This window comes from Ornithorhynchus anatinus, chromosome 2 (assembly GCF_004115215.2).
Source record: "Ornithorhynchus anatinus isolate Pmale09 chromosome 2, mOrnAna1.pri.v4, whole genome shotgun sequence".
In the NCBI taxonomy this organism is placed as follows: Eukaryota; Metazoa; Chordata; class Mammalia; order Monotremata; family Ornithorhynchidae; genus Ornithorhynchus; species Ornithorhynchus anatinus.
Window position 1 is genome coordinate 34,576,811 of NC_041729.1, and position 16,497 is coordinate 34,593,307.

Consider the following 16,497-nt stretch of genomic DNA (forward strand, 5'->3'; position numbering starts at 1 on the left):
GAGGAGGGAGGGCGTTCCAGGACCGTGGGAGGACGTGACCCAGGGGTCGACGGCGGGATAGGCGAGACCGAGGGACGGTGAGGAGGTGGGCGGCGGAGGAGCGGAGCGTGCGGGGTGGGCGGTAGAAAGAGAGAAGGGAGGAGAGGTAGGAAGGGGCAAGGTGATGGAGAGCCTTGAAGCCTAGAGTGAGGAGTTTTTGTTTGGAGCGGAGGTCGATAGGCAACCACTGGACACTCAATAAATACCTTTGGTTGATTTTGCCCTTTATCATTATTATTATTGTTATTTTATTTCTTAAGAACTTATTGTGTGTCAAGCACTTAGAGAAACAGTGTGACCTAGTGGAAAGAGCATGGGCCTAGGAGCCAGAGAACATGGGTTCTAATCCAGGCTCCCTTACTTGTCTTCTGTGTGACCTTGGGCAAGGCACTTCCACTTCTCGGTGCCTCGGTAACCTCATCTGTAAAATGGTAACCTTATAGGGTTACCATAATGTGAACCTTATGGGGGATAGGGACTGTGTCCAACCCAATTATCTCATATCTATCCCAGTGGTTAGTACAGTGTCTGGCGCATTGTAAGTGTCAAACAAATGCCATAAAAAAGCACTCTTTAAAGTGGTGGGGTAGATACAAGTTAATCTTGTCAGAGCCAATTCCAAACAATTATGGGGTTGCTCACAGTCAAAGATGGAGGAAGAATAGGCACTGAAGAATTCTATATTGAAGATTCCTAATATTTTCCATCTTTCTGATAGTTTTAGTTGTCCTCTATACTATATCAATCAATCATATTTATTGAGTGCTTACTGTTAGCAGAGCACCATATCCAGTTGTATTATGTCTCTTGACACTTTGTATGAGCTTGCCAATACACTTCCCTCAATTTAAGCTTGTCTCTAGACTCTAAGCTCATTGAGGGCAGAGAATGTGTCTACCAACTTTGTTGTATTGTACTCTCCCAAGTGCTTAGTACAATGCTCTCTACAGAATAAACACAATAAATTAATACCATTGATTTACCCAACTGTAAAATGGCAGGAGTTTTCTTCTCCTACTTCATGAGGGTGAGGAATTGGGTGTTTTGAAACCCCTTGGAAGGAAAAGATTGTACACTGGGAATGAATAGGAACTTCACTTCGCTTCATCATGGAACTTCATTATCATGGCCACCACAACTCACAGTGCTCTCAGCCCTCAGAGACCTTCTTGTCTGGCTTAAGGGAAGGGGGGGACAGTTGTCATTATCCAATATGACAATAGGGAGATAGAAGCAGCGTGGTCTAGTGGAAAGAGTACTGGCCTAGGAGTCAGAGTATCTGGGTTCTAATCCTGGCCACTTGTCTGTTGTGTGACCTTGGGCAAGTCACTTAACTTTTCTGTGCCTCATCTGTAAAATGGGGAATTGAGAAGCAGCATGACATAATGGATAGAACACGGGCCTGGGAGTCAGAAGATCATGGGTTCTAATCCCAGCTCTGCCACTTGTCTCCTGTGTGACCTTGGGCAAGTCACTTCACTTCTCTGGGCCTCAGTTACCTCTTTTGTAAAATCGGGATTGAGACTGTGAGCCACCCCCTATAGGACAGGGACTGTGTCCAACCCGATTTGCTTGTATTTACTCTAGTGCTTAGGACAGTCCCTGGCACATAGTAAGCGCTTAACAAATGCCATTATTATTATTATTATTATTATTAAAACGGGGAGCCCTATGTGGGACAGGGACTGTGTCCAACCTGATTATCTTATGAATAGGAGGACCAACAAGGAACTTCACTATCAAGGCTACCACAACTCACAGTGCCCTCAGCCCTCAGAGGCATTCTTGCTTGGCTAAGGGAAGGGACAGTTTTTCAGTGGAAAGAGCCTGGGCTTGGGAGTCAAAGGTCATGAGTTCGAATCCCAGCTCTGCCACCTGTCAGCTGTGTGACTGTGGGCAAGTCACTTAACTTCTCTGTGCCTCAGTTACCTCATCTGTAAAATGGGATTAACTGTGAGCCTCACGTGGGACAACCTGATTACCCTGTATCTACCCCAGTGCTTAGAACAGTGCTTGGCACATAGTAAGCACTTAACAAATACCAAAACTATTATCCAATAAGACAATAGTGAGATAGAAGCAGCATGAAGTAGTGGACAGAGCACGGGTCTGGGAGACAGAAGATCATGGGTTCTAATCCTGGCTCTGCCACTTATCTTCCATGTGACCTTGAGCAAGTCACTTCACTTCTCTGAGCCTCAGTTACCTCATCTGTAAAATGGGAATTGAGAGGTTGAGCTCCACATGGGACAGGGACCAAGTCCAAACTGATTTGCTTGTATCAAACCCAGTGCTTAATATAGTGCCTGGCACAAAGTAAGTGCTTAACAAATACCATCATCATTACTATTATTATTACTATCTTACATCTACCTCAGGGGTTAGGTCAGTGCCTTGCACATAGTAAATGCTTAATAAATACCATAGAGGAAAACAAAAAAAGCATCCCTTAGGATTGCACTGGTCCCTGGGAAGCAATCCAGGAAAGCCCAAGGCCAGAGTTTGGTCATTTAAGCAGCTAATCATGGGCGATCAAGCTCCCTGAAGCCAGGGACAGTCTTTTGCCTCTCTGGTATTCACCTTGGTGCTTAGTACTGTGCTCTGTACCCAGTTGGTACTCAGTAAATACTATCAATAGACTGACTGACAGTGGTGTCAGGTGAACTGTATCCTCTAGGTTCCCACCGGGAGGGGCAAGGAAGCTTCACTACTCGCACATAAGACAGGAGGGGGAATGGGAGAGCGTGCAAGAGAATCGAAGCCCTTCTGAGAATCTTGTCATTCCAGGAAGGAGCCTCTCTGATGACTAATGGTCAACCTTGGGATAAGAGGCCCCCTCACGGTTCCATAGCGAAAAACCTGAATCCCTTCTTCTCCTTACCAGGCTGCTTATCAAAGTCAACTTCCTCTTCACCATTCTACCTTTTTTAATGTTCCCCACAGCCACTACCTCTGGGCCTCCATCGATCCCGCTTTTCTGCGAGGGATGCCAGCCCCTTCAGACTTTTGTTGCCCAAAGGGCTCTGAGAAGCAACCAACCTCTCTTCCCTCAGCCCAGGGTTGGAACTGATGAGTTTGGAGAAGGCAATTGCCTTGGGGCATGGCCCCTTCCCAGTCTGGCAGATGCTGCCCTTTCCCTCCCCACCCAGAGATTCCCAGGGCAAGGAAAGGTGGCAAAGCATTTGCTGAGCCTTCATTCATTCAGTAGTTTTCTTGAGCGCTTACTGTGTGCAGAGCATTGGACTAAGCGCTTGGAAAGTGCAATAGGGCATTAAAGAGAGACAATCCCTGCCCACAAAGAGCTCACAGTCTGGCGAAGGAAGACAGACATCAATACAAATAAACAGATGGTTGCACCTCCTACCCCTCTTACCCCTTCCAGCCCTTGGGCTACAGGTTTGGGGGGAGGGGGAAGGCACTCTCCCTGGGGCACAGAGGGGCATCGTACCCCCCAAAAGGAGGAGGGAGTGAGGGTGGAGGGAAAGGGTGCAAAGCCCCACCCCAGCCCGGGGCGAGCGCAGGATAACTCTTGCTGTGTGACCTTGGGAAAGTCAGTTCACTTCTCTGTGCCTCAGTTCCCTCATCTGGAAAATGGGGATCGAGACTGGGAACCCTATGTGGGAGAGGACCGTGTCCAATCCGATTTGCTTGTATCCACCCCAGCGCTTAGTACAGTGCCTGGCACGTAGTAAGCGCTTAACAAATGCCATTAAACAACAAAACAAAAGCGCTCTTCAATTAGGAGCGCTCATTACGGCCCCGGGGAACTCCGGCGCCTCTGCCTCCCCTCCACTCGGGTTCAGGGTGGTGGGCTTTTCCTTTTAAAGAGGAAAAAGTGGGCGGGAGGACAGGGGGTTGGGGAGAAGAAGGGGGACGCGGCATCTTTAATTCAACAGACAGGGTCTGCCGAGACTCGCTCTGCCTCTTCCTTTGACTTTCATCTGAAAGAGCTGCCCTGGGATTCCATTAAGGCCAATTTAAATCGACTCTCCGCCCCCCTGGTTCCTGCTCTTTCCCCACTTCGCCCCCTCCACCCCTTGGTAGAGGCGACACGGGCTCAGAGCTGGCATGGGGGGCACTGAAGCCCCGAGGGACCCACGCATCCCGACTCTCAACTCTTCCCCTCCCCCCCCAAAAAAGACAAGAAAACTGAAAGGGAGCTGGAAGCAGGGGAGCGTGCTTTTAGGGGGCTGGGCCATGGCATTGCTGGGGTGAATGGGGTGGCATCGATCACCACCCCATTGTCACCATCACCCCAAATCCAGGCCCGCCCCACTGGCTTCTTTCCATTTTCCTTCGACTTTGCAACTCCAAGCTTTCCACGCTTTGCAAAGTTACCTCTGGCCAAAGCTGTGGGGCGTGTTCCCCTCCTTTCTCGGACTCCCCCCCCAACCTCCCATTAAGTCGGCTGGGGACCCCAAAACCTTAAGGGGAGGGGAAGGTCAGGGGTCGAGGGTGGAGGGGCATCACCCCCCCCACACACACCGGGCCCTTCCAGACGAGACAGGACCGGTTTGGTCCCTCTGTCCTCCCGCACCAGTGAAGCGGGGCTCTTTCGTGGTGTAAGACGCACACAGGCGCGCACAGACAAACACACAGCATCTTTCCTGTTGCACGTTTTGTATTGCTTTGGATTCAGACGTTTGCCATCATTTCCAGCTCCTCGCTGAAAACAGGCTCACGTCCCAAGGGCGCAACTACGGCTCAGGTCCAGGGTTAGGGAGCATCCGTGCCCAGCATTGAGGGCTTTGGTTGCCACCGTGGTCATGCGAGGGGGCGGGGTGTACATGTCTGGCGGGGGGGGGGGGGAGCAGGAGGGAAGAGAGACGAAAGAGATAGCGAGAGACCATGAATGAATTAACCAGATGGACGTGGCCGGGACTCCGAGGCTCCCAGCTAAGACCCCCCACCCCCCACCCCATGAATTGCTGTGCTTGGTCAGGAGAGGGGAATAAAGAATTCCCTCTACGCCCCCAAGGACAATCCCTGCTAACCGACCCCTGGAGGGGTCAATCAACGATTTGGGAATCTTGGAGGGTGAGCATAAGGGTCACGTATTCCCTGGAAGTTTGGAAGGGCTAGACCGTGCAGGACAATGAAGGCTCAGGGGTTAGACAAACGACGCCCCTCCGGATCGCTTCTCACGCTCCGGGTGAGCTCCCGAGCGCCCTGTGCTTAACGCGCTGGGATTTTTCAACTTTGCAAACTAGTATTGCCTATTTTTTCCTTTCCCAGGGCAACCAATTCATCCCTTTCTCCCTTCATTCCCGCCCCCCCCCCCACAACGTCCTGTTTCCAAAAGTGTCAGCCTTATCTTTGTTCAGACTCACTCACTTCGTCCCACCGGATCCCAGCTCCCAAGACACTTTGTAAATGGATCAGGGGAAAACAGGGGAGGGGGCAAAAAAAAGAGAAATCCTTATTCCTATAAGGAGAGACTCCAAGCAACCGATAACGACCCACAGGGAAAATGAGCCAAATAATCCAAGAACACCAAAGAGAAAATTAACAACTCCTGCCAGAAAAGGAAGAGGAAAGGAGAGAGAGAGAAAAAAAAGGCAGTCCCGGGAGGTCTCAATCTAACGGGCGACACCAGTAACGAGGGTGGCAAGTTAGAGGGAGAGCGGGCAAAGACAACGAGACGCGGGAAATCTCCACAAATGGGCATAAAACAAGCAAAAAACGAATAAAGACACAAGGATAAAGTGTAACAATACCTGTTATATCCTCCTTGTTCTCTAGCGGTAGGTCTCTGTACGTCTCTTCCTTTTTCCTCTCTCTTGCTCCTCTTCCAGAACACGGCTGCCAGATTAGATCCTTGGGAAAAATATGAGAAATAGCACAATTCTTTCTTTTTTTTAACTCCTCTTCCTCTGGCTTCCTTCTCTCTCTCTCTCTCTCTCACACACACACACTCTCCCTCCCTCTCTCTCCCTCCGCTTCTCCTTCTCAGCAACCCTTCTGAGCTCCTTCAGTAGCCATTATTCATGGACCACTAGGGGATATAAGGTAATTAGAAACGGCCCTATAGCATCCACTCTGAAAATTTAATGCCAGCGGTGGGAGTGGTGGGGGGGGGGGGGGCTGCAGGCGGCTACACACCAGGCAGGATAACGAAGCTAGGGAGGCTGAAGAGTGGGGGGGGCGTCGGGGGTGGTGAGAAGAGGAAGAGAAAGAGGAGGGTGTGGAAGACACTCGTGCGATATCACTCTAGAGACGTCAGGTCAGAGGCTAGGATGCTCAGAGATACTGAGGGGCTGGTAACGATGACTTTTTTCTTTTTCCCGAGTGGGGAGCAAGCTTGCCGGTGTGTGCATGTGTGCGTGCGTGTGTGGAATAGCAATCAATAGCAGAGGCAGCACACAGAGCCCAGAAATGCCATCATGCACGGTCAACAGAAAACTGCAGACATCTTTTGTGTGTGTCTATGTGTTTGTGTGTGTGTGTGCGTGCGTGGAGGTGGGGGGATTTGGGGTGGGGAGAGCTAGATCCTGGGGAGGAAGGATAGGGAGGTATGCCCGTTTGGATATTTTCCCCTATTCTTTAGCTGATCGTGTTTTCCCAAACCCAATCCCAGCCCCGCAACCCTCTCCCCTAAATATCTCGGGTCTGAGGACGATCTGCCTGAGAAGGATGGAGGATGGAGGGAGGGAGAGGAGACTCGGTTCCTTAGCTGCGCTGCACTTTCAAACTCAGAGGGGTGGCGACGGGAGGGGGTCGGGGTGCGGGGGTGGTTGGGGGCGAAACCTTGAGTTAAGGAGGGAAAGAGGAAACCCCCCCTGCAGCTTTCTCTGTCCTGCTTAGCCAGCTGTGGCCGAAACAATGACTGACGGGAGAAACCCAGCAGCCCGGACACCAAGGTTTGTGTATCTTTGGGGATTTAGCTCGGACCGTGCTTGGCGAATGAGATCCGACAGCAGCTCACCTCCTTGTCCGCTTCTGGGTGTTTACGGAAAATCGAGGGAGGGAGGGGGGTGGAGGGGAGAGGAGACCCCCCTCCCCCATCTAACCCCTCCCCCCCAGACCCTTTTTGAATGAGAATAGCCAGAAAACCCGAGGCGGCGCGGGAGATTCCGTTTTCTCCGCCCAAGGACCTTCACCTTGAAGAGGCGCCAATGTCCGTTGCAATTAATTCCCAGAGGGGGCGAGGCAGGTCAGACCCCAGACCCACCGACCCTCCCCCCCGTCCCGTCCCGCATTCCCCCCGAGGAGCCTCTAATTGCATCCCGGATCCGCATGGGAAGGCAAGAATCCCGATGGCAGCTGGACTCCGGCTTGCGCCCCGAAGCGCATTGAGTGGAGGGAGCTTTGCGCGCGCGTGTGTTTTGGAGAGGTGCCTCTTTTTGTGTGTGTGTGTGTGTTTGTGTGTATGTGTATTGTGTGTGCGGGGTTGGGGTAGGGTGGGGGGAGACGAGGTTTGCCCACTCTGACAATCCCAACGGAGCTTAATTCTTCTTCTCTTTTTGGCCAGGGTGGTGCCCGGCGCAGACGTCCCCCCCCCCCTTTTTCACCGTCTCCACCGACGTGTGATCCCGCCGACCCCCGTTTGGTCTCGGCCCATTCCCCAGGTTAATAATTACACGTTGGGACGGGGGAGGATTTCCTCCGCAGCTCCGTCTCCTCGGTCTTCGCCCGCACGTTCAGCAACTCGTTTGCACACTCCGCAGCCCTGCCCTTGTCCCCGGGCTAGGGCCAAGGGTAAGGAGCCGCTGACTCTCTCCTATCGCCTCCCACTCGCCCTCCCCACCCCACCCCCCCGCGCCTTCCAGACGAATGGCTGGGCGCCGGCTAATCGCTCTCCCCCGATGAAGCCTCCCCCCTCTTCTCCCCTCCCGCTGGCTGCCGTTCCCGATTTCCCTCGGCCTTTCTCTGGATCGTTTCTATTTCTGCTCCGAGGTGACCAAGGCGACGCGCGGCGTCCAAGAGGGAGGACGGACCGTCCATTTGTCTAATGGCATTAGACCATTTCACATCTTCTCCCCTGGCTGACTGTGGCCCCCGTTCCCCTCCTCGCCTCCGGTGAGGTCTGAGTCTTTTCTTCCTCAGTCCTCGGTCCCGACCCCGACCCTCAACAGCTCCCCTCTCTTGGCTGCTAAGGGCTTAAGGGAATGCGGTTCTGGTTGGACACCTCTACCACCCAAGGTGGGGAGACTCAGGCCTCAATTTCTCTTTCTGTCCATGAAACTCACCACCTCTGCTCTCTAGCTGAATGACAGGGAAGGAGGAATGGGATAATTGTGTTTGGAAGTCCTTGGAGATGGCACAGAATGCACTATCATTCTCTCTCTGTCTCTTGACTCCCTTGATTACCTGCCTTTCACTAGACTCAGTCCCTGGTCTGGGAGGTGCCTGGAGCAGCCCATGCCTTTCACCTCCCACTCCCTGCTCCCCAGGGAAGTTGCATTATTAGCAAATGTAGCTCTCTGTCCCCTCTTCACCATCCCTCCTTTTACCCCAACCAACGACACCCACCCTCAGTGCCTGCCAATCATTTCCACCCCTCTCGCTTTTGCTCCTACACCCCTTTCCCACTCTTGGCATCCTTGACTGGTTCCATTTGGATGTGAGTGGCTTGAGCCCACTGCTGTCCATTCATTCATTCGATCTTATTTAATGAGCACTTACTCTGTGCAGAGGACTGTACTAAGTGCTTGGGAAAGTACAACACAACAACAAACAGTGACATTCCCTGCCTACAGTCGAGGGTGGGGGTAGGGTGGAAACAGACATCAATACAAATAAATAAAATTACAGATATGTACATAAGTGCTGTGGGGCCAGAAGGGGAGAGGAGCAAAGGGAGCAAAGTTGGGGCGACACAGAAGGGAGTGGGAGATGACGAAAAGTGGGGCTTAGTCTGGGAAGGCTTCTTGGAGAAGTTCCTTCAATAAGGCTTTGAAGGGGGAGAGAGTAATTCATTTTTCTCAACCCACCCTTCCCCTGGCCCATCCTCCTAGTCTTCCAAACTGCCCTTTTCTCGGGAATCCAGAAGCCAGGCATCATGGAGTCCAAATCCCAGGAGGACTGAAAGACCACCTCTTTCTTCTGGGAGGATAGGCTTCCTTTTTTAGCCCTCCTTAGTCCACCTGGCCATAGCCTCCCCTTCCTCATTAGCCTGAATTGTTGGACTCCCTATGCTGGAATTCTAAAAGCCCCCAAAATACGATTGATTGATTGATAGGTCCCAGCTTCCCGGTGAGACCTTTCTCCATAGGATGGCACCTGAGAGGGAGGCCTGCCCTAAGAGCTTACTGTGTACCAAGCACTGTGCTGAGCAGTGGGGGGGGGGGATATAGTCACTTCAGACACAGTCCCTTGGGAGAATCTTCTTTTTCTGATAGCAAGAGGTGCCAACTGTGCCAGTAAAAGGAATGGTGGGGAGCTTTGGGTTGGCCAGTGCGGGAGGAGACTTAGAGGATGAGGCAGCATCAAACCCGAGGGGCTTTCGTGCAACTGTCCTTCTGAACCAACAGAGCTGGGAATCGCCTTCCCAGACTTTCTGCCGAGATTAGAAAGTGTTCAATGGCTTCCCCCTCGTGCCTCTCTATAGGCCCCCGCACCCCTGTTGGACTGGCTCCCTGGCCCAAGAGAGCCCAGAGAGGGGGGGCCTTGTCTGTGCTGCTGTGTTCCCACATCTCCCCAAGAGGGCAACCTGCCTCCCTCTCTGACAAGCACAAAGCGCGGCAGCGGAGCGAACAGGGGTCCGTCCGTACACGCTGGCAGGGCCGGGGCCAGGTGCTTGCTTTTCCTTCATCTGGTCTGCGTCTCACCTCACGGGTGTGTGACTCCCCTCCCCACTCCCCCGAGTGGCAAGCTCTCACTTGCCCAGTCAGACCACAGTCTTCCCTTCGTGTCCGGCCACGTCCAGTGAGCCAAGTCCTGCTCCCTTGGGAGGGGCTGTGGGGCTTGTCCAGGTCTAACTGGGGATGGCTTGCTTCTGGTTAACTGTTTCCTGATGATGGCAGCAACGGATGAGAATTCTCTGCCTTTAAAGGGCCAGATGCTCTCTCCTTGTGTTGCTCTATCCTGAGTTCTCCTGGAGAGCAAGGCAGGAGGAGAATTCTGCTTCTTTGTTTACATAGCTCCATTTGAATGGCCTCTTTCATTCAAAATGTCTTCTAGAGTTAAAAAAAAACCTCAATAACTAGGAGCAGAGGGATTCAAGCTGGGGAGAAAAGATGTGCTGTCAGCTGAGACCCAAAAGGAGACAGTGTCAACAGGAGGTGGGGAGACAGAGTTTCCAGATGTCAGGAGCAGCAGAGGAGAAGGTTTTCACATCAGAGGTGGGGTGTCCAGGGACTGCACAAATGGCAGGTGCCACATTAGTGTAAGGAATGGGTAAGAGGAACAGAGAGAAAAGTGAGAAAGAGAAAGCAGGGTGACCTAGTGAATAGAGCAGGGGCCTGGGAGTCAAAAGGACCTGGGTCCCAATCCTGGCTCCACGACTGTCGGCCGTGTGATCTTGGTTGGGCAAATCACAACTTCTCTATGCCACAGTTTCCTCATCTGTAAAATGGGGATTAAGACTGTGAGGCCTATGTGGGACAGGGACTGTGTTCAGCCCTATTAACTTGTATTCATTCAATAGTATTTATTGAGCACTTATGTGCACAGCACTGTACTAAGCGCTTGGAATGTACATTTCGGCAACAACTTGTATCTACCTCAATGGTTAAAATAGTGTCTGGCACATAGTAAGTATTTAACAAATACTATTATTATTATTATCATTATTAGAAAGCCAGTCACCGTGATTCTTCATGCAGACAGCGCTTCCCAAATGTTTCCCAGGGCAGCTTTGGACTCAAGAGAGACACCAGCGATGGATCTGAAAAGGGTTTAGGTGATGTGGCTCCTCTCTGTGGCAGGAAGGATGGAAGAAGAGGACATCAGGCCTGACCTGGCTAGTGGACAGAATGTGGAGGAGGAAGTTGATTAGCACCCAAGTCAGGAGAAAAGAGGCACAGGAAAACCAATACGCAGACCAGATCAGCCTGGGCTCCCCACTGCTCCCAGGAATTCCTGGGCTTCAGACGGTAAGTGAGGCGTGCCATCACCTCAGGGCCGTGCACGATAAGGGCGGCCCACTGATGGGAACCAGGTGGGCTCTTCCAAAGATGGTGGCCTCCTGGCCCTTCTCATAGATGGCTTCTTTCAAAGATGGCCACCCCACTGCCCATCTCAAAGATTTAGGCAGAGGAGGTTCTCTCAAAGATGGCCACCCCTTCTCAAAGATGGAGGCAGGGCAAAAGCTATCGATCAGTTGGATGTAAGTCAGGATCTTGGAGTCCCACTACCTACGGCACTTGATTAAAAGGCAGTTATGGGTGGGGGGAGGCCTGAGGCAGAGAGAAATGTTCCTCAAAATCCTGCATATGATATCATTACATTAGGTTGTGTGCAGTTTGATATAATGACATGCTGTGCTGCAGGCCTGGTGACACAGGTCTGTGACTTGATGCGCAAGTGTGTTGTGATGAAACGTGATAGTGTAAGTGAAATATGGGTGGCGGCCCTTTCTACCTTGCCTCAGGGCAGCTGAAAGTCTGAAGATAGGTTAGGCCCTAGGCCAGTTCTCTGAAGGTGAGCAGATTGGGGCTGTGACTTGGAAGGGCTCACAGAAGTTTTGAAAGTAAATTAAAAGCATTTACTAGCCCACTGGAATGTTTTACTGTTTTACCCTTCTTAAAGACGGAACTCAGGGATGAAAAGCAATGGAAAAATGGGCAAGGCTAAATTCTTCCCTGCTTTGAGGGACTGGGCAGGCCGGAATTCATTTGCATCAAACCCTCATCCCTATAAAAAGCAAACTCTTGCCCTGAGTACCACTCAGCCCATCCATCCCAGCATGCTCTTCTCCAGGGATGAGAACCAATCCAACGTTAATCATCCCCACCTCCGCGGGGTATGCTTGAGTTTCCTCAGCTCAGGGAACTGTGAACCCCTCACCTCCAATTTGTAATAGGATTAGAGGAATTCAACTGGGATGCCTCTCTGTCTCATTCATTCATTCAATCATATTTATCGAATGCTTACTGTTTCCATTACTGTATTAAGTGCTTAGGAGAGTACAATCCAACAATATGTAGACACATTCCCTGCCCATAACAAGTTTCCAGTCTAGAGGGAGAGATAGGCATTAATAGAAATAAATTACAGATATTCATTCATTCATTCAATCGCATTTATTGAGTGCTTACTATGTGCTGAGCACTGTACCAAGCACTTGGAGTGTACAATTAGGCAACAGATAGAGACAATCCCTGCCCAACAATGGGCTCACAAATGCTGTCTCCCTGAGGGAGCTCCAAGTCACCTCCATTCAACCATTCGCAAATTCCTGTTGATGACATTTCTAAAACTTCAAATCAACCTCTTGAAAATAGCAACTTGAAAAAGTTCATTTGGACTAAGGTATGGGCTAGAGCTAAAGTCATATTTAGGATTGCACCTGGATTTGCACATTTTATTCACCCCACCCTCAGCCCCACGGCACTTAGGTAAATTTGTAATATACTTATTTATATTAATGTCTGTCTCACCCTCTGTAAAGTCCCTCTGGGCAGGGAATATATCTACCAATTCTGTTATACTCTGCTCTCGCAAATGCTTACTATGGTGTTTTGCATACAGTTAGTGCTCAATAAATATGACTGATTGATTGGATTAGGGCTAGGTGAGTGAGATGGAGCAGATGGGGGTTATGGTTAAGGTTTAAGGTGAGGGCAACAGTTGAGGCTATGAGATGGAGCAGATGGGGGTTATGGTTAAGGTTTAAGGTGAGGGCAACAGTTGAGGCTAGGCATTGAGGATAGGGAGAGAGGCAAGGAAGATGTCAATTATTTGGCCCAGTGACACTTGAACGTTAAGTGATTGAACTGTCTTTTTGACATTTGATTTTTGAAGATTTGATATACTGTGTAGCCATTTCTCTCTAATGCTACAGCAACTCTCAATGCCCCGTTCAATGGCATTCACCCTTCCTATGTTTAATAAATATTAGCCTACTGACTGATCACAATTATCGCTCATTGTTTTGATGATAATTCTGATATTTCTCATCAGCTGGTCTCAAAACTGATTTGGGTATGACGGTGATGGCTTGTGTGACAACCTTCACACTCCCTGTGACCTCCATGTTCCAGCATTCTGACAAGGGCTATTGACTCCCCGAACGATTCAGGGAAAGAAAAAGCCTCTTCCAGGGCTTCAGACTTCAGGCATTTTTAGGATGGACCCCATGGGAAATGGCTGACTCACTCAAGACTGATCAAAGGCCCCCGTCAAGAGTTGGATTTTGCTTCTGCCCCTGAATGTCTGGCTGCCTAGACTCGGCTGGAGCCAGGAGGAGAGGAATTCTGAGAGTTCAGCCACCAGATGGACATCACAGCGTGCGCACCACCTCGTCCACTGGCAGACGGCAAATCAAGCTGAATGGTCGATCTCAACTCGGCCGGCTCACGCCTGTCTCAGAACCTACATCGATGCCACGAGCTCTCAGAGCACAGACACAAAGCCCGCCTTGGCCGGAGCCCTCTGCCTAGGCCATTTGCACCCGAAGGCCCATGTGGTTCCCAGCACCATCTCCATCTTCCTCCGGGAGGAGAAGCCGTGGGATTTGCTTATTGTTTCAGATCCAAAGCAAATGTCAGAGGCCCGGGGGAGCCTCCCCTGTTTCTGAGCCCACCCACTCCATGTGTAGAGCACAGTATGTGTGACACATGTCCCCAATCCACATGTGGCTTAAGGTTAAAGGGACATCCACTGTGTGATGTCGGCACAGCTGTGGTTTGGTGGAAAATGCTTTTAGGGTTGCTGCTTTTCTTCCTGGGCTGCGTCCCTGCCTTTTGATGCATGGCAGGAGGTGTCATTACAAACCATCTGGGACCCTTTAGCTTGGGCCTTTGCAGAGGCAGGGAATGAACCCGAGGCAGGCAGCTCCCCTTCATCTTCAGGCCTGTTGTTGTTGTTAATTTCCAGCCGGCAGAAAAACTTGGCCCAGGCTTTCTATTTCTGGATCTCTCCCAGGGTGATCACCTTCCTTTCCCAACAACAGAATCTAAATGGTCTTGAAAGATGCTCAAATCCTCCCAAAAGCCAGCCGTTGAAGCTCAGAGTTTTAGGGACTGTGGCTGCCCAGCTCAATGGCTTCATTGGGGAGAAGCAGAGGTCCAGAGGAAGAGAAGGGAAAAAGAGAAGGGCGAAGAGAAAGAGTGAAAGAGAGGCCTAGAAGGGCTGAGTGCGAGGAAGAGACAGGCTGAAGCAGAGAGTGGGAGATAAGGGGGGGAGGTAGAGAAGTAAGGGAGGGAGGCCGAAGGAGTAAGAAGAAGGGGTCAGGGAAACAAGAGAAGGGAAGGAGAGATGACTAAAGGGGGATGAGAGAATGTGGTGGTGAGAGATAGCGAGAGGTAGAGCGAGAGATGAAAACTCAAGGTTTTGCCTCTGACAGCAGTTCTTCTTGGTCTGTAGCCTTGCTGCCTGGATCTCCTCCCAGTTCAGCTCAGGAGCCCTAGACCATCTTGAGGCTTTCACTTCCTTTCCTGCCTCTTGTGCCATGCCTGACCCTGCCCGTCTGGGCCGTAAAGCAGGGAAGAGAGAGAATTAGGAAGCAGGAGGTAGGAATGGGGGTGGTCGGGAGACGGATGCAGAGAGCAATTTAATTTGGGAGACTGCAGGTCCCAAAGATCAGCTGTCAGACTCCATTAACAAGGGCAACCCTCCCTCCAGGCCCCAACTTTCTTGGCTCCCTCATCACAGTATAAAATATTTACTAGAGGCAGGCAGATTCAGGAAACACAGCATCTTGGCACTAAACAAAGCCCAGCGACTTGTCTCAGTCTGCCCTCTGACTGGACCTCTCAGAATGAGTCTCCTCTGCAGCCTTCTCTCCCCTCTCGCCAACTCTGCCTTTTCCCCTCACCTTGTCTTCCTGTCTCTTTGAGGCTCTGCACACACAGCTCAGGAGCCAGGTGTGACTCCTGGATCATCTTCCCTGTCCCCATCTCTGCCTTGAGGAGCAGCAGGGCCTAATGGATAGAACTCGGGCACGGGAGTCAGGAGGACCTTGGTTTCTAATCCCGGCTCCACAACCTGTCTTTTGTGTGATCTTGGGCAAGTCACTTCACTTCTCTGTGCCTCGGCTGCCTCATCTGTAAAATGGGGATTAAGGCTGAGAACCCCATGTGGGACGGGCACTGTGTCCAACCTGATTAATTTGTATCTTGTCTTAGGCTGTTGAGTCGTCTCTGACCCATAGCGATTCCATAGACACAACTCTCCCACAGTGCCCCACTCTCCACCTGCAATTGTTCTGGTAGTGTATCCATAGAGTTTTCTTGATAAAAATACCCAAGTGGTTTACCAGTGCCTTCTTCCGCGCAGTAAACTTGAGTCTCCACCCTCAACTTGAGATCTCCCATGCTGCTGCAGCCCAGCACAAGTGAGTTTTGACTTGTAGCAGATTGCTTTCCACTTGCTACCCACTGGCCAAGCTAGGAATAGAATGGGTATGCCGCTGCTTGTTTCTCCCTCCTGTAGCCCAGACTGGTAGAGTACTGGAAATTCTCCAGGTATGATCCTGAGACGGGAACTTGTACCTACCCCAGTGCTTAGTACAGTGTCTGGCACATAGTAAGCACTTCCCAAATACCATAAGCAAGAAAGCTAATGCTGCCTCTGTCCCTTGTAGGGGGGAGGGGGATGGAGCTTCTGAGAGATCTTCAAACACCAGCTCCGCTGGCCCCTTTTAAAGCAAACTCTGGTGCAGATGAGGATTCTGAGACAGCAAGGTATTTGTCTGGCTTTAACTCTTATGAGTTCTGACAGCTTTGAAAATAGATTAGGCCATGTGCATTGCTTTCCAGTCTGGCCTTCCCATGGAGGTCAAATGGGAAGTCTTTCCTGCTTGCCTGGCATACATTGTTAGCCCACTCCAGGTGACTTGGCGAGAGAGGCTGGTTCGGGGTATGCTTGGTAATAGTCTGAAATGTCCAGTTAGTCTGTAGCTGAACAGAAAGCAGCACCTTGGGACCCTAACTCCCAGTCCTGTGCTTACCTTTCCCTACAGAGTAACCTGTGTTTACCTTTTCCTTTGGGCCCTATTATTTGAATTTGCTGGGAATAATATTAGTGTTGGCTAACACCCCTAGTCAGGCCCAAGTACTCAGCCTGTGGCCCCTCCCAACATGGTTTCTCAGGGCCAGACACTGGGCCCTGACATCTTGGGGCTCCAGGAACTCTGGAAGAATGAACTCTAACTCTATCTCTTCTGGCTAATTGCTGTGTAACCCCACCAAAGTCCCTTAACTTCTCTGTCCATTTCTCCATCTGAAAAATATGGGGGTAAGGGAGGAGTGCGAAGGGGGTTAAAGTCCCAGCCTCCCTCACCTCAAATAAGAGATCAAAGACAGCTGCTGTAATTAGATAAACACAGTTTGGTTTCCCTGGGAAACGGGGAAA

General features: G+C 50.9%; 1 protein-coding gene across 1 annotated transcript in view; it reads right to left on the reverse strand.

The window, feature by feature from the left end:
- The window catches only part of RAI1 (retinoic acid induced 1), a 185,785-nt gene that overhangs the window by 112,634 nt on the left and 56,654 nt on the right, over nt 1–16,497 (reverse strand). The window contains 1 exon segment of the mRNA XM_029058291.2: nt 5,757–5,856. The gene's annotated coding sequence lies outside the window, so the exon portion shown is untranslated.